General features: G+C 50.2%; 1 protein-coding gene across 1 annotated transcript in view; it reads right to left on the reverse strand.

Annotated features, from left to right (window-relative positions):
* The window catches only part of FANCD2 (FA complementation group D2), a 1,230,368-nt gene that overhangs the window by 942,792 nt on the left and 265,164 nt on the right, over positions 1–22,412 (reverse strand). The window lies entirely within an intron of this gene.

The raw sequence follows: 22,412 nt of genomic DNA on the forward strand, positions 1-22,412 counted from the left end.
AACCAAAGGTGGTTCCCCACACCACCCTTAAGGGTCCCCCGTGCCATGGAGGCAGGGCGTTTGCCTTGCAAGCAGACCATCCAGAATGGACTGTAGTTCGAATCAGCATCCCATAGGGTCCCCCAGCCTGCCAGGGTATTTCTGAGCCAAAAGGCAAGCATAACCTGTGAGCCTGTGACAGACCGCTGTTTGGTTTTTTTTCCTTCCAGGGCTGAGCAAGAACTTCTCCATCTGGAATATTTTTTATTTTAATTAAACCTAATTGAAATTAGTTTTAATATAACCTTGTGCTACCCTGGTCAAGGCCCCTACTGCTTTTTAATTAACTAATAATGTTGCACTCAATTCCACACTTGGCTACTGATTTTCTCTTTTCAACTCAAACTGCTGGGGTGTCAGGAATCAATCCAGGCTAGGGACATGCAAGGGGAAGGTCCTTCCAGCTGTCCTCCCTCCAGCCTGCAAGGGGTGGGGCCTTGGATGCAGTGTTGGCCAGAGAAACAGAGGTCCCCTACTGGGGGCCACTAGAACTTAGACAGCTGAGGCTTTGTCCTCTAGAGGTGGGTGGGAACTTCTAGAGTAGAACCTTGGGGTCAGTGAGCCACATCTTATCTGGCGCCCCCTTATCCACAGTTGAAATTCAGGCCTGGCATTTTATGTACAACCCTGGCCTGATTTTCCTTGCTCCCTCCTTTCTTTTCTTCCTTGCTTCCATGCTCCTCCCTCCCTCTGTCCTCCCATCCTGTCTTCCTTTCCTCCCTCCCACTGTGCTATCCACTCTGAGTCCTTGGACTATTTTCTTAGTCTTAGCCATGGTGCTAAGCACCAACCAGGAAATCTCAGAAGCTGTTTGGCATCACTATTCTTTTTTTTTTTGCTTTTTGGGCCACACCCGGCGGTGCTCAGGGGTTACTCCTGGCTGTCTGCTCAGAAATAGCTCCTTGTAGGCACGGGGGACCATATGGGACACCGGGATTCGAACCAACCACCTTTGGTCCTGGATTGGCTGCTTGCAAGGCAAACGCCACTGTGCTATATCTCCGGGCCCTGGCATCACTATTCTATCCTGCCAGTTTTTCTTTATTTTTTGGTTTTTGGGACACACATGCTGATGGTCCCCCGAGCCTGGAGCAATTAATTCTGAGTTCAGAGCCTGGAATATTTTTTATTTTAATTTAACCGAATTGAAATTAGTTTTAATAGTAACCTTGTGCCACCCTGGTCAAGGTCCTTACTGCTTTTTAATGAACTAATAAAGTTGCACTCAATTCCACACTTGGCTACTTTCTCTTTTCAACTCAAACTGCTGTGTTGCAAGTCAGCCCCTGAAGAGGTTGATTGAAGGGATGGAGGATGAGGTCTTTCCCCTCCAGCTCGGAGCACAGGCCTGCCACCCCATCCAGACCATGGTTCTGATGTGAAATGGCAGGAAAACAGCTCGCAGACAGTAAGGCTTGTGGAAATACACAACTATTCCCCCTTTGTTTTTAGTAAACAATATTGTCTACAATTATTGTGAGGGGAGGTCAAACCCCTTGCTGATGTTAAATTCCTGTCCTCCTCTTAGAGGAGACCCCAGCAACAAATCCCCCACAAATAAACCACTCCAGTCAGAGAACTTAGGGGACCAAAGGTTCAACAAAGAGAGTCTTTTGTTAGTTGCAGCCAGCTCCAAACAGCAAGCCAAACAAGCCCTCAGTTCTGGGAAAAGAACCCCCTATGCCTCCTCAACAAGCTATTTATTTCTTTCCTTAATCACCCCCACCTGGGAGATCCAGGTGGGATGACAGGCAAAAACAGTATTACAACAAATACACAACAATTATTAAAAAACTAGTCAATAAGAAAAGAGCGGCTGTTTCCATACACAACACAAGTCAGCCCCTGAAGAGGTTGACTGACAGAGGGATGTAGGATGAGCTCTTTCCCCTCCAGCTCAGAGCTCGCCTCTGCCACCCAGTTCAGTACCTGTTTAAGGTACTGCCATGAAAATGTTGAGTTTTTTTGTTTTGGACAAAAAGTGCTAAGTACTAGAGGATCTTGATTTTTATTCAAACATTTAGGCAGAATGTGTTTGATTTTATTTTATGGAACAAGCTGATTGAGTGGATAATGAATAAAAATGATTGTTGGGTCACACCTGGCAGTGCTCAGGGGTTCCTCCTGGCTCTGCACTCTGAAATCACTGAGGGGGGCCATATGGGATGCCAGGATTCAAACCACAGTCCATCCTGGATCGGCTGCTTGCAAGGTAAATAAATGTACTCAAGAGACTATCTAGGGTGCTGTGGATTATACTTGGGATGGCAGTGTAAAAAGCAAGAATCTTGCTCAATGTGTAGTCTTTCTGGCCCTTAAAAATCTTCATTTTGGGAGCCAGAGAGGATAGTCCAGAGGGTTTTTCTTGCACAGGGACGACCCAGTTGTCTGCAACGCAAGTTTAGTAATATCACCCTTGTGCTATATCTCTCCATCCCCCTTATTTTTAGGCTCTGGGTTCTTTCTTTTGGGTTCACACTTGGTGGTGCTCTGGGCTTAATGCTGGCTCTATGTAAGGATCACTCCTGGCAGGATTGGGGCACCCTATGGGACAGCAGGGATAGAACCCTGGCAGACTAATCCTGAGGCAAGTGCCCTGCCCACCATGCTATCCATTACTCTGGCACCAGTCTCTGGGTCTTATGCAAGGTAATACTTGCAGCTCTTTGAAGTGGGTTTGTCTGACATGTGAATTAGATAAGAAATATGGATGAAAGTCAGAGTGGGAAGGGAGCACACCAGACAGGAACCAGCGTTCCTGCAAGCCCACTGCAGCCTGTAAAGTGGAGGTGGGAGTCAGCCTGGGATCACCCCACCCAGCTCCTTTGCCCCCACCCCGGGTCACAAAGGCAGTTGCCAGGCACTCATGGAGAAAAGATACAGCCCTGGGGACAGTGGCTATTTGGGGCTTGTGGCAGCAGAGTTGGGCCCAGGGTGGATTAAGCCTCCTGAACTAGCCCGTGGTCAGTTCCCCTGGATGTCAACTGCATTGGTACTGCCTCCCCTATGGCAGAGTCCCAGGTGGAGAATACAGGCGCCTACAAGTTTTGATTTTGGGGAATTACACATTGCCTGGCTCGGTGCTTGGGAGACTATCTGGGGTGTCAGGAAATCAATCCAGGCTAGGGACATGCAAGGGGAAGGTCCTTCCAGCTGTCCTCCCTCCAGCCTGCAAGGGGTGGGGCCTTGGATGCAGTGTTGACCAGAGAAACAGAGGTCCCCTACTGGGGGCCACTAGAACTTAAGACAGCTGAGGCTTTGTCCTCTAGAGGTGGGTGGGAACTTCTAGAGCAGAACCTTGGGGTCAGTGAGCCACTTGAAATTCAGGCCTGGCATTTTATGTCAACCCTGGCCTGATTTTCCTTTCTCCCTCCTTCCTTTTCTTCCCTGCTTCCGTCCTCCTCCATCCCTCCCTCCCTTGTTGCTTTCTTCCTTCCCTCCCTCCCACTGTGCTATCCACTCTGAGTCCTAGGACTATTTTCTTAGTCTTAGCCATGGTGCTTTATCAAGCACCAACCAGGGAATCTCAGAAGCTGTTTGGAATCACTATTCAGTCCTGCCAGTTTTTCTTTTTCTTTCTTTTTGGGACACACCTGCTGATGGTCCCCCGAGCCTGGAGTGATTCTGAGTGCAGAGCCAGGAGTAACCCCTAAAACTCCTGAATGCTGGCTGGACTATTTTTGTTGCCCTGTTGTTCTTCCTGCCTTTCTCTTTCCTCTGGTGCTCTCTGACTGCCCCCCCCCCCCACTTTCTCTTATCCTCAACTAACTCTCTCCCTCTCCCGACTTGGTCCCAACACCAGCCGTGGCCCGAGAAACACCCTTGGTCCCAGCCCCAGACTTGGCCCCAACACCAGCCATGGCCAGATAACCAGCCTGTGCCCCAGCTGCAGACTTGGCCCCCGCACCACACTTTGCTCAAGAACCAGCCTTGGACCCAACTCCAGACTTGGCCCCAGCCCCACACTTTGCCCCAACACCAGTTGTGGTCCAAAAACCATCCTTGGACCCAGCTCCAGACTTGGACCCAACACCAGCAGTGGCCTGAGAATCAGCCTTGGCCAAAACAACAGACTTAGACCTAGCCCCAGGCTTGACCCACCACCAACCTGGCCAAAGGACCATCCTTGGCCCTAGCCCCAGACTTCGCCCCAGCACCAGCCTTAGACTGAGACCCATCTTTGTCCCCAGACCCAGATTTGGCCTCAGCCCCAGATTTGGCTCCAACACCAGCCATGGCCCAACACCCAGCCTTGGTCCCAGCCCCAGACTTGACCGACCACTAGCCTGGCCCAAGAACCATCCTTGACCCAGCCCCAGACTTGGCCCCAGCACCAACCGTAGCCCAAGAACCAGCCTTGGCCCCAGCCCCAGACTTGGCCCTGAAAGATTCGGACGTCCTAATCTAGCTACCCGGAGCAGAGAAATGAAGAGGCTGATGAGTTCCAGCAAATGCTTTGAAAAGTGGTTTAATACTGACCATTCGGAATGGCCAGGTAATATGGATATCCAGAATAGGACCAGAAACCAAAGACCGCATGGGTCCCTAGTCACCCCCTTATATAAGATGGGAAGTGGGAGGGGAAGGAGAGTCCTTGAGGGCTGGACTTCCGCTAGGATAACACGAATCATTGGTGAGGTAGGGATAGAGGTGGGGCCGAGGCAGTGACGGCTTCCTTAAGGGCGGAGCCAAGGTAGTGACGACTTCCTTAAGGGTGGAGCCAAGGTAGTGACGACTTCCTTAAGGGGCGGGACACCCGCCAAGGTTGGTGGCGGGGAGGGGGGGGGGAGGGGAGGCTGATTTCCCTTTTCAGCCCCAGCACCAACCATAGCCCAAGAACCAGCCTTGGCCCCAGCCCCAGACTTGGCCCCAACACCAGCCATGGCCCAAGAACCACACTTGGACCCAGCCCCAGACTTGGCCCCAACACCAGCCATGGCCCAAGAACCAGACTTGGACCCAGCCCCAGACTTGGCCTTAGCACCAGCCCTGGCCCTAGAACCAGGCTTCGCCCCAGGCCCAGACTTGGTCTCAACACCAGCTGTGGTTTGAGAACCAGCCTTGGTCCCAGCCCCAGACTTTGTTCCAGCCCATCACTTGGTCCCAACACCAGCTTTGGCCCCATCCCCAGACTTGGCCCCAACACCAGCCTTGGTCCCTGTCCCAGACTTGGTCCAAACACCAGCCATGGCTTAGAACCAGCCTTGGTTCCAGCCCCAGACTTGGACCCAACCCCAGCCGTGGTCCGAGAACCAGCCTTGGCCCTAGCCCCAGACTTGGCCCCAGCCCCAGACTTGGACCCAACACCAGCCGTGGCCTGAGAATCAGCCTTGGACCCAGCCCCAGACTTGACCCACCACCAGCCTGGCCCAAGAACCAGCCTGGCCCAAGAACCATCCTTGGCCCTAGCCCCAGACTTGGCCCCATCACCAGCCGTAGCCCAAGAACTAGTGTTGAACCCAGCCCCAGACTTGGCCCCAGCACCAGCCTTGGCCCGAGACCCATCTTTCTCCCCAGCCTCAGATGGGCCTCAGCCCCAGATTTAGCCCCAAAACCAGCCATGGCCCAAGAACCAGCCTTATTCCCAGCCCAAGACTTGGCCTTAGCACCAGCTCTGGCCCGAGAACCAGGCTTCGCCCCAGGCCCAGACTTGGCCTCAACACCAGCTGTGATCAGGGAACCACCCTTGGTCCAAGTCCAAGACTTGGCCCCAAAACCAGCCGTGGATAGAGAACCAGCCTTGGTCCCAGCCCCAGACTTTGTCCCAAGCCCATCACTTGGTCCCAACACCAGCCTTGGTCCCAGCCCCAGACTTGGCCCCAACACCAGCCGTGGCTCGAGAACCAACCTTGGACCCAGCCCCAGACTTGGCCCCAGCACCAGCCTTAGCCCAAGAACCAGCCTAGGCCCCAGCCCCAGACTTGGTCAGAGCCCCAGACTTTGCCCCAACACCAGCCTTGGCCCCAGCCCCAGACTTGGCCCCAGCACCAGCTTTAGCCCGAGAACCAGCCTTAGCCCCAGCCTTGGCCCCAACACCAGCCAGGCCCAAGAACTAGCCTTGGTCTCATTCCCAGACTTGGCCTGAGAACCAGCCTTGACCCAAGCCTCGCCCGACCATCCAGAATGGACTGTAGTTTGAATCAGCATCCCATAGGGTCCCCCAGCCTGCCAGGGGATTTCTGAGCCAAGAGGCAAGCATAACCTGTGAGCCTGTGACAGACCGCTGTTTGGTTTTTTTTTTCCTTCCAGGGCTGAGCAAGAACTTCTCCATCTGGAATATTTTTTATTTTAATTTAACCGAATTGAAATTAGCCTTAATAGTAACCTTGTGCCACCCTGGTCAAGGCCCCTACTGCTTTTTAATTAACTAATAAAGTTGAACTCAATTCTCTTTTCAACTCAAACTGCTGTGTTGCAAGTCAGCCCCTGAAGAGGTTTATTGAAGGGATGGAGGATGAGGTCTTTCCCCTCCAGCTCGGAGCACAGGCCTGCCACCCCATCCAGACCACGGTTCTGATGTGAAAGGACAGGTAAACAGCTCGCAGACAGTCAGGCTTGTGGAAATACACAACAATTTCCCCGTTCGTTTTTAGTAAACAATATTGTCTACAATTATTGTGGGGGGAGGTTGAACCCCTTGCTGATGATGTTAAGTTCCTCTGTCCTCCTCTTAGAGGAGACCCCAGCAACAAATCCCCCACAAATAAACCACTCCAGTCAGAGAATTTAGGGGACCAAAGGTTCAACAAAGAGAGTCTTTTGTTAGTTGCAGCCAGCTCCAAAAAGCAAGCTGAACAAGCCCTCAGTTCTGGCAAAAGAACCCCCTATGCCTCCTCAACAAGCTATTTATTTCTTTCCTTAATCACCCCCACCTGGGAGATCCAGGTGGGATGACAGGCAAAAACAGTATTACAACAAATACACAATTATTAAAAAACTAGTCAATAAGAAAAGAGCGGCTGTTTCCATACACAACACAAGTCAGCCCCTGAAGAGGTTGACTGAGAGGGATGTAGGATGAGCTCTTTCCCCTCCAGCTCTTGGAGCTCGCATCTGCCACCCTGTTCAATACCTGTTTAAGGTACTGCCATTAAAATGTTGAGTTTTTTTGTTTTGGACAAAAAGTGCTAAGTACTAGAGGATCTTGATTTTTATTCAAACATTTAGGCAGATTGTGATTGATTTTTTTTTTTTATGGAATAAGCTGATTGAGTTTATAATGGATAAAAATGATTGTTGGGTCACACCTGGCAGTGCTCAGGGGTTCCTCCTGGCTCTGCACTCTGAAATCACTGAGGGGGGCCATATGGGATGCCAGGATTCAAACCACAGTCCATCCTGGATCGGCTGCATACAAGGCAAATAAATGTACTCAAGAGACTATCTAGGGTGCTGTGGATTATACTTGGGATGGCAGTGTAAAAAGCAAGAATCTTGCTCAATGTGTAGTCTTTCTGGCCCTTAAAAATCTTCATTTTGGGAGCCAGAGAGGATAGTCCAGAGGGTTTTTCTTGCACAGGGACGACCCGGTTGTCTGCATTGCAAGTTTAGTAATATCACCCTTGTGCTATATCTCTGCATCCCCCTTATTTTTAGGCTCTGGGTCCTTTCTTTTTGTCCCTTTCTTTTGGGGTCACACTTGGTGGTGCTCTGGGCTTAATGCTAGCTCTATGTAGGGATCACTCCTGGCAGGATAGGGGCACCCTATGGGACACCACGGATAGAATCCTGGCAGACTAATCGTGAGGCAACTGCCCTGCCCACCATACTATCCATTACTCTGGCACCAGTCTCTGGGTCTTATGCAAGGTAATACAGATCTTTGAAGTGGGTTTGTCTGACATGTGAATTAGATAAGAAATATGGATGAGGGCCCGGAGAGATAGCACAGCGGCGTTTGCCTTGCAAGCAGCCGATCCAGGACCAAAGGTGGTTGGTTCGAATCCCGGTGTCCCATAGGGTCCCCCGTGCCTGCCAGGAGCTATTTCTGAGCAGACAGCCAGGAGTAACCCCTGAGCACTGCCGGGTGTGGCCCAAAAATCAAAAAAAAAAAAAAAAAGAAATATGGATGAAAGTCAGAGTGGGAAGGAAGCACACCCGGACAGGAACCAACGTTCCTGCAGGCCCACTGCAGCCGGTAAGGTGGAGGTGGGAGTCAGCCTGGGACCACCCCACCCAGCTCCTTTGCCCCCACCCCAGGTCACAGAGGCAGTTGCCAGGCACCCATGGAGAAAAGATACAGCCCTGGGGACAGTGGCTACTTTGGGGCTTGTGGCAGCAGAGTTGGACCCAGGGTGGATTAAGCCTCCTGAACTAGCCCCTGGTCAGTTCTCCTGGATGTCAACTGCATTGGTACTGCCTCCCCTATGGCATAGTCCCAGGTGCAGAATAGAGGGGCCTACAAGTTTTCATTTTGGGGAATTACACATTGACTGGCTCGGTGCTTGGGAAACTATCTGGGGTGTCAGGAATCAATCCAGGCTAAGGACATGCAAGGGGAAGGTCCTTCCAGCTGTCCTCCCTCCAGCCTGCAAGGGGTGGGGCCTTGGATGCAGTGTTGGCCAGAGAAACAGAGGTCCCTACTGGGGGGCAATAGAATTTAGACAGCTGAGGCTTTGTCCTCTGGAGGTGGGAACTCCTAGAGCAGAACCTTGGGGTCAGTGAGCCACCTCTTATCAGGCGCCCTCTTATCCACAGTTAGTTGGAATTCAGGCCTGGCATTTTATGTACAACCTGGCCTGATTTTCCTTTCTCCCTCCTTTTCTTCCCTGATTCCGTCCTCCTCCTTCCCTCCCTCCCACTGTGCTATCCACTCTGAGTCCTCGGACTATTTTAGTCTTAGCCATGGTGCTTTATCAAATACCAACCAGGGAATCTCAGAAGCTGTTGGGAATCACTATTCTGTCCTGCCTGTTTTTCTTTATTTCTTTTTGGTTTTTGGGACACACCTGCTGATGGTCCCCCAAGCCTGGAGTGATTCTGAGTGCAGAGCCAGGAGTAACTCCTAAAACTCCTAAAAGCTGGCTGCCAGAGTACTGCAAAAATCGTTGGCTGGACTATTTTTGTTACCCAGTTGTTCTTCCTGCCTTTCTCTTTCCTCTGGTGCTCTCTGACTGCCCCCCCCCCCCACTTTCTCTTATCCTCAACTAACTCTCCCTCTCCCTCTCCTGACTTGGTCCCAACACCAGCCGTGGCCGGAGAAACACCCTTGGTGCCAACACCAGCCACGACACTAGAAACAGCCTTGGTCCAGCACCAGCCATGATCCCAGCCCCAGACTTGGCCCCAACACCAGCCATGGCCAGATAACCAGCCTGTGCCCCAGCTGCAGACTTGGCCCCCGCACCACACTTAGCTCAAGAACCAGCCTTGGACCCAGCTCCAAACTTGGACCCAGCCCCACACTTTGCCCCAACACCAGCTGTGGTCCAAAAACCATCCTTTGTCCCAGCCCCAGACTTGGCCCCAACGCCAGCCATGGCCCGAGAACCTGCCTTGTCCTCAGATCCAGACTTGGCCCCAGCCCCAAACTTGGACCCAACACCAGCCGTGGCCTGAGAATCCGCCTTGGCCCCAGCAGCAGACTTGGCCCCAGCCCCAGACTTGACCCACCACCAGCCTGGCCCAAGAACCAGCCTTGGCCCTAACACAAGCCGTGGCCCGAGAACCAGCCTTGGTCCCAGCCCCAGATTTGGACCCAGCTCTAGACTTGGCCCCAGCACCAGCTTTAGCCCTAGAACCAACCTTGGCCCCGGCCCCAGCCCCAGCCTTGACCTGAGAACCAGCTTTGACCCAGACCTTGCTAGCAGCCTAGTGCATGAGCCCGGTAGCTCACTGGACCAACGGGATAAGTACGGGGCAATTCCCTATTGGGCTACACCTGGGGAAGCTCAAGGGTTCCACCTGGTCTCTCCGCACAAAACGCCCCTGGCCTTCTGGAGTGGGGTGGGGGGGGGGGAACCTATGAGATACCGGGATTCAAACACCATCCTTCTGCATGCAAGGCAAAGGCCTGCCGCCCGCTCTCTCCCTGGTTTCCGAGAACAATTTTTAATAGGAGAAAAAGCTCCTTGGGTCTGGGGAGTCTTGACTACCTTGTGCTGCAAGCTCCAGCTGGTTTTAACTCAAGGCAGTTTGAATTCCAGAGCCACCCATCCCAGCACTGGGAAGCACCCCCTAAGCACTGCCAGGGGGATGAATATAAAAGATCAGGGGCCCAGTGGGAGGACATTTGCATCACAAGCAGATGACCAGAACCAAAGGTGGTTCCCTGCACCCCTTAAGGGTCCCCCGTGCTATGGAGGCAGGGTGTTTGCCTTGCAAGCAGACCATCCAGAATGGACTGTAGTTCGAATCAACATCCCATATGGTTCCCCAGCCTGCCAGGGGATTTCTGAGCCAAGAGGCAAGCATAACCTGTGACCCTGTGACAGACCGCTGTTTGTTTGGTTTTTTTTTCTTCCAGGGCTGAGCAAGAACTTCTCCATCTGGAATATTTTTTATTTTAAGTTAACCGAATTGAAATTAGTTTTAATAGTAATCTTGTGCCACCCTGGTCAAGGCCCCTACTGCTTTTTAATTAACTAATAAACTTGCACTCAATTCCACACTTGGCTACTGATTTTCTCTTTTCAACTCAAACTGCTGTGTTGCAAATCAGCCCCTGAAGAGGTTGATTGAAGGGATGGAGGATGAGGTCTTTCCCCTCCAGCTCGGAGCACAGGCCTGCCACCCCATCCAGACCATGGTTCTGATGTGAAATGGCAGGAAAACAGCTCGCAGACAGTAAGGCTTGTGGAAATACACAACTATTCCCCCTTTGTTTTTAGTAAACAATATTGTCTACAATTATTGTGAGGGGAGGTCAAACCCCTTCCTGATGTTAAATTCCTGTCGTCCTCTTAGAGGAGACCCCAGCAACAAATCCCCCACAAATAAACCACTCCAGAGAATTTAGGGGACCAAAGGTTCAACAAAGAGAGTCTTTTGTTAGTTGCAGCCAGCTCCAAAAAGCAAGCCAAACAAGCCCTCAGTTCTGGCAAAAGAACCCCCTATGCCTCCTCAACAAGCTATTTATTTCTTTACTTAATCTCCCCCACCTGGGAGATCCAGGTGGGATGACAGGCAAAAACAGTATTACAACAAATACACAATTATTAAAAAACTAGTCAATAAGAAAAGAGCGGCTGTTTCCATACACAACACAAGTCAGCCCCTGAAGAGGTTGACTGAGAGGGATGTAGGATGAGCTCTTTCCCCTCCAGCTCTTGGAGCTCACATCTGCCACTCTGTTCAGTACCTGTTTAAGGTACTGCCATTAAAATGTTGAGTTTTTTTGTTTTGGACAAAAAGTGCTAAGTACTAGAGGATCTTGATTTTTATTCAAACATTTAGGCAGAATGTGTTTGATTTTATTTTATGGAATAAGCTGATTGAGTGGATAATGGATAAAAATGATTGTTGGGTCACACCTGGCAGTGCTCAGGGGTTCCTCCTGGCTCTGCACTCTGAAATCACTGAGGGGGGCCATATGGGATGCCAGGATTCAAACCACAGTCCATCCTGGATCGGCTGCATACAAGGCAAATAAATGGACTCAAGAGACTCTCTAGGGTGCTGTGGATTATACTTGGGATGGCAGTGTAAAAAGCAAGAATCTTGCTCATGGCCCTTAAAAATCTCCATGTTGGGAGCCAGAGAGGATAGTCCAGAGGGTTTTTCTTGCACAGGGACGACCCGGTTGTCTGCAGCCAGCTCCAAAAAGCAAGCCAAAGAAGCCGTCAGTTCTGGCAAAAGAACCCCCTATGCCTCCTCAACAAGCTATTTCTTTCTTTCCTTAATCACCCCCACCTGGGAGATCCAGGCGGGATGACAGGCAAATACAGTATTACAACAAATACACACAACAATTATTAAAGGAAAAACTAGTCAATAAGAAAAGAGCGTCTGTTTCCATACACAACACAAGTCAGCCCCTGAAGAGGTTGACTGATAGAGGGATGTAGAATGAGCTCTTTCCCCTCCAGCTCAGAGCTAGCGTCTGCCACCCTGTTCAGTACCTGTTTAAGGTACTGCCATTAAAATGTTGAGTTTTTTTGTATTGGACAAAAAGTACTAAGTACTAGAGGATCTTGATTTTTATTCAAACATTTAGGCAGAATGTCTTTGATTTTACTTGGGATGGCAGTGTAAAAAGCAAGAATCTTGCTCAATGTGTAGTCTTTCTGGCCCTTAAAAATCTTCATTTTGGGAGCCAGAGAGGATAGTCCAGAGGGTTTTTCTTCACAGGGACGACCCGGTTGTCTGCAACGCAAGTTTAGTAATATCACCCTTGTGCTATATCTGTACATCCCCCTCATTTTTAGGCTCTGGGTCCTTTCTTTTGGGGTCACACTTGGTGGTGCTCTGGGCTTAATGCTGGCTCTATGTAGGGATCACTCCTGGCAGGCTAGGGGCCCCTATGGACACCAGGGATAGAACCCTGGCAGACTAATCGTGAGGCAAGTGCCCTGCCCACCATACTATCCATTATTCTGGCACCAGTCTCTGGGTCTTATGCAAGGTAATACTCGCAGCTCTTTGAAGTGGGTTTGTCTGACATGTAGATTAGATCAGAAATATGGATGAAAGTCAGAGTGGGAAGGGAGCACCCTGGACAGGAACCAGCGTTCCTGCAAGCCCAGTGCAGCCGGTAAAATGGAGGTGGGAGTCAGCATGGGACCACCCCACTCAGCTCCTTTGCCCCCACCCCGGGTCACAAAGGCAGTTGCCAGGCACCCAAGGAGAAAAGATACAGCCCTGGGGACAGTGGCTATTTGGGGCTTGTGGCAGCAGACTTGGGCCCAGGGTGGATTAAGCCTCCTGAACTAGCCCCTGGTCAGTTCCCCTGGATGTCAACTGCATTGGTACTGCCTCCCCTGTGGCAGAGTCCCAGGTGGAGAATAAAGAGGCCTACAAGTTTTGATTTTGGGGAATTACACATTGCCTGGCTCGGTGCTTGGGAGACTATCTGGGGTGTCAGGAATCAATCCAGGCTAGGGACATGCAAGGGGATGGTCCTTCCAGCTGTCCTCCCTCCAGCCTGCAAGGGGTGGGGCCTTGGATGCAGTGTTGACCAGAGAAACAGAGGTCCCCTACTGGGGGCCACTAGAACTTAGACAGCTGAGGCTTTCTCCTCTAGAGGTGGGTGGGAACTTCTAGAGCAGAACCTTGGGGTCAGTGAGCCACATCTTATCGGGCGCCTCCTTATCCACAGTTAGTTGACATTCAGGCCTGGCATTTTATGTACCACCCTGGCCTGATTTTCCTTTCTCCCTCCTTCCTTTTCTTCCCTGCTTCCGTCCTCCTCCTTCCCTCCCTCCCACTGTGCTATCCACTCTGAGTCCTCGGAATATTTTCTTAGTCTTAGCCAAGGTGCTTTATCAAGCACCAACCAGGGATTCTCAGAAGCTGTTTTGAATCACTATTCTGTCCTGCCAGTTTTTCTTTTTCTTTCTTTTTGGTTTTTGGGACACACCTGCTGATTGATGGTCCCCCGAGTCTGGAGTAATTCTGAGTGCAGAGCCAGGAGTAACCCCTAAAACTACTGAAAGCTGGCTGCCAGAGTACTGCAAATATGGTTGGCTGGACTATTTTTGTTGCCCTGTTGTTCTTCCTGCCTTTCTCTTTCCTCTGGTGATCTCTGACTCCCCCCCACCCCCATTTTCTCTTATCCTCAACTAACTCTCTCCCTCTCCCTCTCCCGACTTGGTCCCAACACCAGCCATGGCCCGAGAAACACCCTTGGTCCCAGCCCCAGACTTGGCCCCAACACTAGCCATCGCCCAGAACCAGCCTTGTCCTCAGCTCCAGACTTGGCCCCAGCCCCAGACTTGGACACAACACCAGCCTTGGCCTGAAAATCACCCTTGGCCCCAGCAGCAGACTTGGCCCCAGCCCCAGGCTTGACCCACCACCAGCCTGGCCTAAGAACCAGCCTTGGCCCCAGCCCCAGCCTTGGCCCTAACACAAGCCGTGGCCTGAGAACCAGCCTTGATCCCAGCCCCAGACTTGGACCCAGCCCTAGACTTGGCCCCAACACCAGCCATGGCCCGAGAACCAGCCTTGGTCCCAGCCCCAGACTTGGCCTGAGAACCAGCCTTGAACCGACGCCTTGCCAGCAGCCTAGTGCATGAGCCCCATAGCCCACTGGACCAACGGGATAAGTACGCGGCAATTCCCTATTGGGCCAGGCCTGGGGACGCTCAGGGGTTCCACCTGGTCTCTGTGCACAAATCGCCCCTGGCCTTCTGGGGGGGGGGGTTTGGGGTGAACCTATGAGATGCCGGGATTCAAACACCGTCCTTCTGCATGCAAGGGAAACGCCTGCCGCCAGCTCTCCCCCTGGTTTTCCAAGAACAATTTTTAATAGAAAAAAAAGCCCCTTGGGTCTGGGGAGTCTTGACTAGCTTGTGCTGCTAGCTCCAGCTGGGTTTAACTCGAGGCAGTTTGGATCCCAGAGTCATCCATCCCTGCCCTGGAAAGCACCCCCTAAGCACTGCCAGGTGTGATGAATAGAAAAGATCAGGGGCCCAGAGATAGCACAGCGGGAGGTCATTTGCATCACAAGCAGCTGGCCAGAAGTAAAGGTGGTTCCCAGCACCCCTTAAGGTTCCGAACCCCTTGCCATGGAAGAAGGGCGTTTGCCTTGCAAGTACACCATCCAGAATGGACTGTAGTTCGAATCAGCATCTCATAGGGTCCCCCAGCCTGCCAGGGGATTTCTGAGCCAAGAGGCGAGCTTAACCTTTGAGCCTGTGAAGGACCACTGTTTTTTTTTTTCTTCCAGGGCTGAGCAAGAACTTCTCCATCTGGAATATTTTTTATTTTAATTTAACCGAATTGAAATTAGTTTTAATAGTAACCTGTGCCACCCTGGTCAAGGCCCTTACTGCTTTTTAATTAACTAATAAATTTGCACTCAATTCTCTTTTCAACTCAAACTGCTGTGTTGCAAGTCAGCCCCTGAAGAGGTTGATTGAAGGGATGGAGGATGAGGTCTTTCCCCTCCAGCTTGGAGCACGCTTCTACCACCCCATCCAGCCCACGGTTCTGATGTGAAATGGCAGGTAAACAGCTCACAGACAGTCAGGCTTGTGGAAATACACAATAATTCCCCCGTTTTTAGTAGACAATATTGTCTACAATTATTGTGAGGGGAGGTCTAACCCCTTGCTGATGTTAAATTCCTCTGTCCTCCTCTTAGATGAGACCCCAGCAACAAATCCCCCACAAATAAACCACTCCAGTCAGAGAATTTAGGGGACCAAAGGTTCAACAAAGAGAGTGTTTTGTTAGTTGCAGCCAGCTCTGTAAAGCAAGCCGAACAAACCCTCAGTTCTGGCAAAAGAACCCCCTATGCCTCCTCAACAAGCTATTTATTTCTTTCCTTAATCACCCCCACCTGGGAGATCCAGGTGGGATGACAGGCAAAAACAGTATTACAACAAATACACAACAATTATTAAAGGAAAAACTAGTCAGTAAGAAAAGAGCGGCTGTTTCCATACACAACACAAGTCAGCCCCTGAAGAGGTTGACTGACAGAGGGATGTAGGGTGAGCTCTTTCCCCTCCAGCTCAGAGCACGCGTCTGCCACCTGTTCAGTACCTGTTTAAGTCTTTCTGGCCCTAAAAATCTTCATTTTGGGAGCCAGAGAGGATAGGACAAAGGGTTTTTCTTGCACAGGGACGACCCGGTTGTCTGCAACGCAAGTTTAGTAATATCACCCTTGTGCTATATCTCTCCAATCCCCCTTATTTTTAGGCTCTGGGTCCTTTCTTTTTGTCATTTCTTTCTTTTGGGGTCACACTTGGTGGTGCTCTGGGCTTAATGCTGGCTCTATGTAGGGATCACTCCTGGCAGGATAGGGGCCCCTATGGGACACCAGGGATAGAACCCTGGCAGACTAATCGTGAGGCAAGTGCCCTGCCCACCATACTATCCATTACTCTGGCACCAGTCTCTGGGTCTTATGCAAGGTAATACTCGCAGCTTTTTGAAGTGAGTTTGTCTGACATGTAGATTAGATAAGAAATATGGATGAAAGTCAGAGTGGGGGGCCGGGCAGTGGCGCTAAAGGTAAGGTGCCTGCCTTGACTGCGCTAGCCTTGGACGGACCGTGGTTTGATCCCCCGGTGTCCCATATGGTACCCGAAGCCAGGAGCAACTTCTGAGCGCATAGCCAGGAGTAACCCCTGAGCGTTACCGGGTGTGGCCCAAAAACAAAAACAAAAAAAGTCAGAGTGGGAAGAGAGCACACCAGACAGGAACCAGCGTTCCTGCAGGCCCACTGCAGCCGGTAAAGTGGAGGTAGGAGTCGGCCTGGGACCACCCCACCCAGCTCCTTTGCCCCCACCCCGGGTCACAAAGGCAGTTGCCAGGCACCCATGGAGAAAAGATACAGCCCTGGGGACAGTGGCTATTTGGGGCTTGTGGCAGCAGAGTTGGGCCCAGGCTGGATTAAGCCTCCTGAACTAGCCCCTGGTCAGTTCTCCTGGATGTCAACTGCATTGGTACTGCCTCCTCTATGGCAGAGTCCCAGGTGGAGAATAGAAGGGCCTACAAGTTTTCATTTTGGGGAATTACACATTGCCCGGCTTGGTGCTTGGGAGACTATCTGGGGTGTCAGGAATCAGTCCAGGCTAGGGACATGCAAGGGGAAGGTCCTTCCAGCTGTCCTCCCTCCAGCCTGCAAGGGGTGGGGCCTTGGATGCAGTGTTGGCCAGAGAAACAGAGGTCCCCTACTGGGGGCCACTAGAACTTAGACAGCTGAGGCTTTCTCCTCTAGAGGTGGGTGGGAACTTCTAGAGCAGAACCTTGGGGTCAGTGAGCCACATCTTATCGGGCGCCCCCTTATCCACAGTTAGTTGAAATTCACGCCTGGCATTTAATGTACAACCCTGGCCTAATTTTCCTTTCTCCCTCCTTCCTTTTCTTCCTTGCTTCAGTCCTCCTCCTTCCCTCCCCCTCCTTCCTTTTTTCCTTCCCTCCCTCCCACTGTGCTATCCACTGAGTCCTCGGACTATTTTCTTAGTCTTAGCCACTGTGCTTCATCAAGCACCAACCAGGGAATGTCAGAAGGCGTTTGGAATCACTATTCTGTCCTGCCAGTTTTTCTTTTTTTTCTTTTTTTTGGGGGGGCACACCTGCTGATGTTCCCCCGAGCCTGGAGAGATTCTGAGTGCAGAGCCAGGAGTAACTCCTAAAACTCCTGAAAGCTGGCTGCCCAAGTACTGGAAAAATGGTTGGCTGGACTATTTTTCTTGTCCTGTTATTCTTCCTGCCTTTCCCTTTCCTCTGGTCCTCTCTGACTGCCCTCCCCCCCCACTTTCTCTTATCCTCAACTCTCTCTCTCTCTCTCTCTCCCGGCCAAGGGGTTGGCTGTAAGACTTGTGGCTTCTCTACTTTGTCTTTTCCCTATTAAACTCGACCTCTGGAAAAACCTTTCTTTGTCTGTCATGCGTACCTGGCAGTGAGCTTTGGCACCAGAGCTTGGAACTGGACTGGCTGCATGCAAACCAAGTGCAGTATGTATTGTCCAGCCCCGAGTTTTGATCCCTAGTACTAATGGTCCCTTGGCACCTCCAAGAACAACACACTCCCACAACTGATGAGAAGCAGGAATAGCCCCAAAACAAAAGGGTGTGGGCCCCAAACAAAAAATAATGAGAGGTATGTGTGTGTGGGGGGGGGTGGTCCATACTTACTCCCGATGGGGTCTGGGACCATATGGCATGCCTGGGATCAAAACCAGGCCAGGCTCTTGCGAGGCAAGCCCCCCCCCTTTTTTTGGTTTTTGGGTCACACCCAGCAGCGCTCGGGGGTCATTCCTGGCTCTACGCTCAGAAATCGCTCCTGGCAGGCTCGGGGAGCACATGAGATGCCGGAATTTGAACCACCAACCTTCTGCATGCAAGGCAAAGGCCTTACCTCCATGCTATTTCTCTGGCCCTAAATAGACCTTTTATAGCAGAACTTATGTATGAGCACCAGTCTCTTAATTTCTTTGCATAAATCACAAATATCACAAATCAATGTCATTTAAAACTAGAATAATGAGGCAATTTGGAGGGAAAAATAAAACAACAAGAAGTAGCTAGAGCTTCAAATGATTTATTTGTGAAACTAGTACAGCACAAATCTAAATTTTAGAAGAAAGAAAGCATGGGGCCGGGAAGGTGGCGCTAGAGGTAAGGTGTCTGCCTTACAAGCGCTAGCGTAGGACGGACCGAGGTTCGATCCCCCGGCGTCCCATATGGTTTCCCCAAGCCAGGGGCGATTTCTGAGCTCATAGCCAGGAGTAACCCCTGAGCGTCAAACGGGTGTGGCCCAAAAACCAAAAAAAAAAAAAAAGAAGAAGAAAGAAAGCAGAATTTCAAAACTAGCAATTAGCTTACAGGTCCAAGAATGCTGACTGGTCAAGGTGCACTGACGGAAAGCCAAAACGGAATCTGGGCCAGGGTCAGTTGCATTTCACTATGACTTAAGAAACTCACTTAAATCGAAATGATACCCCACGATAAGGACAGTATAAGTCATTTCTCCTAAGAAAGGGAGAAGTACGCAGCACTTTACATGATTTAATACAAACCCTCAGTAACACCAAAATAAGATGCTTCCTTCGAAAAGGGAAGGACAGTTAGTAGCAGCGAACACAAGGACACAGGCTATGAACTCGCACTGAAAGGGACTGGGAGGACTGAGTGACAGTAAGAGTGTGTGAGTGAGACTGAGTGAGAGAGAGAGTGTCTATTAAATCAAGAGTTGTCGCTGTCATCCCTACTTGGTTTCTCTTCTCTGGCACTTTCCTCATCACCTTCACCATCCCAAGGGTAGGTACTAGGAGGCCTCCATGTTGTGTTCGTGGGTGTGTGTGTCTAATCAGTCATCGTCACTGTCATCACTACTTGGCTCTTTTTCTTCGGCACTCGCTTCATCATCTTCATCATCCTAAGGGGTAAAAACAATCATTGGTTTTGAAAACACAGTCAGCTGTGCTTACAGCTTAACTCCTAGCCCAGTGCTCAGGAATCACTCCTGGTGGGAACCGAAGGCTAACCAGAGTTGGCTCTGTGCAAGCAAATGCCTACATGCATGTGCCACCTCTCAGGCCCAACATAAATTTTTCTTTAAAGACTCAAAAAAGGGGGGCTGGAGCAGTGGCACAAGCAGTAGGGTGTTTGCCTTGCACACGTTAACTTAGGACAATCCCCTGGCGCCCTATATGGTCCCCCAAGCCAGGAGGGACTTTTTTTTTTTTTTTTTGGGTCAAATCTGGCAGCGCGCAGAGGTTACTCCTGGCTCTATGCTCAGAAATCACTCCTGGCAGCTCAGGGGTCCATATGGGATGCCGGGATTCGAACCACCATCCTTCTGCATGCAAGACAAATGCCCTGCCTCCATGCTATCTCTCTGGGCCCCAGGAGTGATTTCTGAACACATAGCCAGAAGTAACCCCTGAGTATCACCAGGTGAGTCCCAAAAAACCAACCTATCAATCAATAAACTGCTTTAAAAAAAACAACAGTTGAGTCATATAAATTTGTTTTGGAGCAAAATTACTACATAGCACATTTGGACATGCACAAGAAAGTTCTTTTTTATTTGTTTTTTTTTGGGTCACACTCAGCATCAGTCAGGGGTTACTCCTGGCAGGATTAGGGGACCCTATGGGATGCCTGGATTCGAACCACCATTCTTCTGCATGCAAGGCAAATGCTCTACCTCCATGCTATTTTTCTGGGCCACCAATGTGTATTTGAAGCCACCTAGTGTTCAGAAACAACATTAGGAGCTGGAGCAATAGCACAGTGGGTAGAGCATTTGCTTTGCATGTCACCAACCAGGGTTGGATCCCTTGCATCCAAAATGGCCCTGAATCTGCCAGGAGTGATTTCTGAGCACAAAGCCAGGAGTAACTCCTATGTGCCACAGTGAGCACCCTTCAAAAACAAAACAAAAAGCCAACAATCAACAGAATAAGAAGCAAAAAAAAAGTAAGAGAATAATCAACTAGCAGTAAGAACTTAAACATTCTGACAATGACTTAATGACCTCATTGCGAGATATGGTAATTTTCTTTTCATTTCTCTTTTGGTTTTCAGGTCACACCTGGCAGTGCTCAGGGGTTACTCTGGCTCTCTGCTCAGACATCGCTCCTGGCAGGCTCAGGGGACCATATGGGCTATAGAATGCAGGGATTCGAACCACTGTCCTTCTGCATGCAAGGCAAACGCCCTACCTCCATGCTATCTCTCTGGCCCTGAGATACAGTAATTTTCTAATTTTCTTGTTACTAACTCCTTTCTTTTATTTTCCTTCTCCCCTCCCATCCTATTTTCTTTCTTTTTTTGCTTTTGGTTTTTGGGTCACACCCAGCAGTGCTCAGAGGGTTCCTCCTGGCTCTATGCTCAGAAATCGCCTCCCGGCAGGCTTGGGAAACCATATGGGATACCAGGATTCGAACCACTGTCCTTCTGCATGCAAGACAAACACCCTACTGCTGTGCTATCTCTCCGACCCTATTTTCCTTCTTTATAATAATTTTGCTCACACCTAGAAACAAATATATTATGACAAACTATGACAATTAATTGATACATAGCCTTTAAATAAAGTAATTGATACTTAAAACACATCTTTGAACTTGAGCCACTGAATAATTAACAAGGGACTAAAGAAATAATAGACAGAGTAGGGTGAGTTTGATACTCAACACCCTGAATGGGATGTTGTCCCATTGTGCCCTGTTGTCCCATCAGTCCCACCAGGTTCAATCCCCAGGTGTCCCATATGGTCCCCCAGGCCAGGAACGATTCCTGAGCGCAGAGCCAGGAATAACCCTGTGCATCACTGGGCGTGGCCCACAAAACAAAGCAAAACAAAATAAGACAAAGCTGAAACCAAAACCAAAAACTACAAGAGAAGTAACCAACAGAGTACAAGCAGTAACACTTCAATGTTGAAGGGCATGTTGGCAGGTACCTCTGCAGTTTTGCTCTTGGAGATTTGGGATGATGCATCCTCCTCACTCTCCTCTGCTGTGCTCTGGGAAACTTGAGATAGAATCTCTTCACCCTAAATAAAGCAAGACAAACAGTGAGTCGCAATGACTATACCTGGGGTCTCCAGGAAGAAAAGCTTAGCTACAGGAAAGGCACTCAAAGTCCGACAGGGACATCATCCAGTGATACAGCTTTTCTCTAGAGAAGGCACAACTAGCCCTGACTCGAGGAGACTGTGGCCAATACAACATACAGCTTTATAAATGTCCATCTTTTTTGTTTGTTTTCTTTTGGGGCCACATCTGGTGAGCTCAGGTGACTATATGGGGTGCTGGGGATTGAACCTGGGCTGACTGCATGCAAGGCAAATGCCCTACCTGACCCATGTCATTTTTCTTTTGGTCTGGGGAGAGAGAAGGTACATCTGCTAGTGCTCAGGAATGACTGGGTTCTATACTCAGAGAACACTACTGGTGGGTTCAGGAAAACCCTTCAGATGCAGGAGACCAAACCTGGATCAGCAAGTGCCCTACCTTCTGTACTGTCTGCTCTTCTCCCAAGCCCATCTTTATATATTCCGGTAACATACCAGGCTATATATATGGCCATATTTCTTCCGTGACACTGTTTGCTGCTTTTTTTGTTTTGTTTCGGGGTCCCGCTCGATGGCGCTCAGGGGTTACGCATTACCTTGCGCTCTGAAGTAGCTCCTGGTAGGCTCAGGGGACCATATGGGATGTCAGGATTTGAACTACTGTCTGTCCTGTGTTGGCTGCATGCAAGTCAAACACCCTACCACTGTGCTATTGTTCTGGCTCCTTAGCTGCTTTTTAAAAAGGCTCTAAAGGGGCTGGAGTGGAGAAGGTGCCTGACTTGCATGACCTGGGTTCGATTGCTGGAATAGCATCTGGTCTCCTGAGCTCTACCAGGAGTGATTCCGGAGTAGTACAGAACTGGGACATCGACAGGTGTGGCAACCTAATAATACATTTTTGCTGAATGGCTTTTGGATCTTTCTGTTTTGTTTTTTTTTTTTGGTTTTTGGGTCACACCCGGCATTGCTCAGGAGTTACTCCTGGCTGTCTGCTCAGAAATAGCTCCTGGCAGGCACGGGGGACCATATGGGACACAGGGATTCGAACCAACCACCTTTGGTCCTAGAACGGCCGCTTGCAAGGCAAACGCCGCTGTGCTATCTGTCCGGGCCCGGATCTTTCTGATTTTTGACTTTCATATGGACAGTGTCAATACTGTGAGATTAATGTAAAAACAAGCTTCTCAGAGATGCAATGATTTTCATATGTAAAATAAAGAAACCAGAAATTCTGT

The sequence above is a fragment of the Suncus etruscus genome, chromosome 20, assembly GCF_024139225.1.
Source record: "Suncus etruscus isolate mSunEtr1 chromosome 20, mSunEtr1.pri.cur, whole genome shotgun sequence".
In the NCBI taxonomy this organism is placed as follows: domain Eukaryota; kingdom Metazoa; phylum Chordata; class Mammalia; order Eulipotyphla; family Soricidae; genus Suncus; species Suncus etruscus.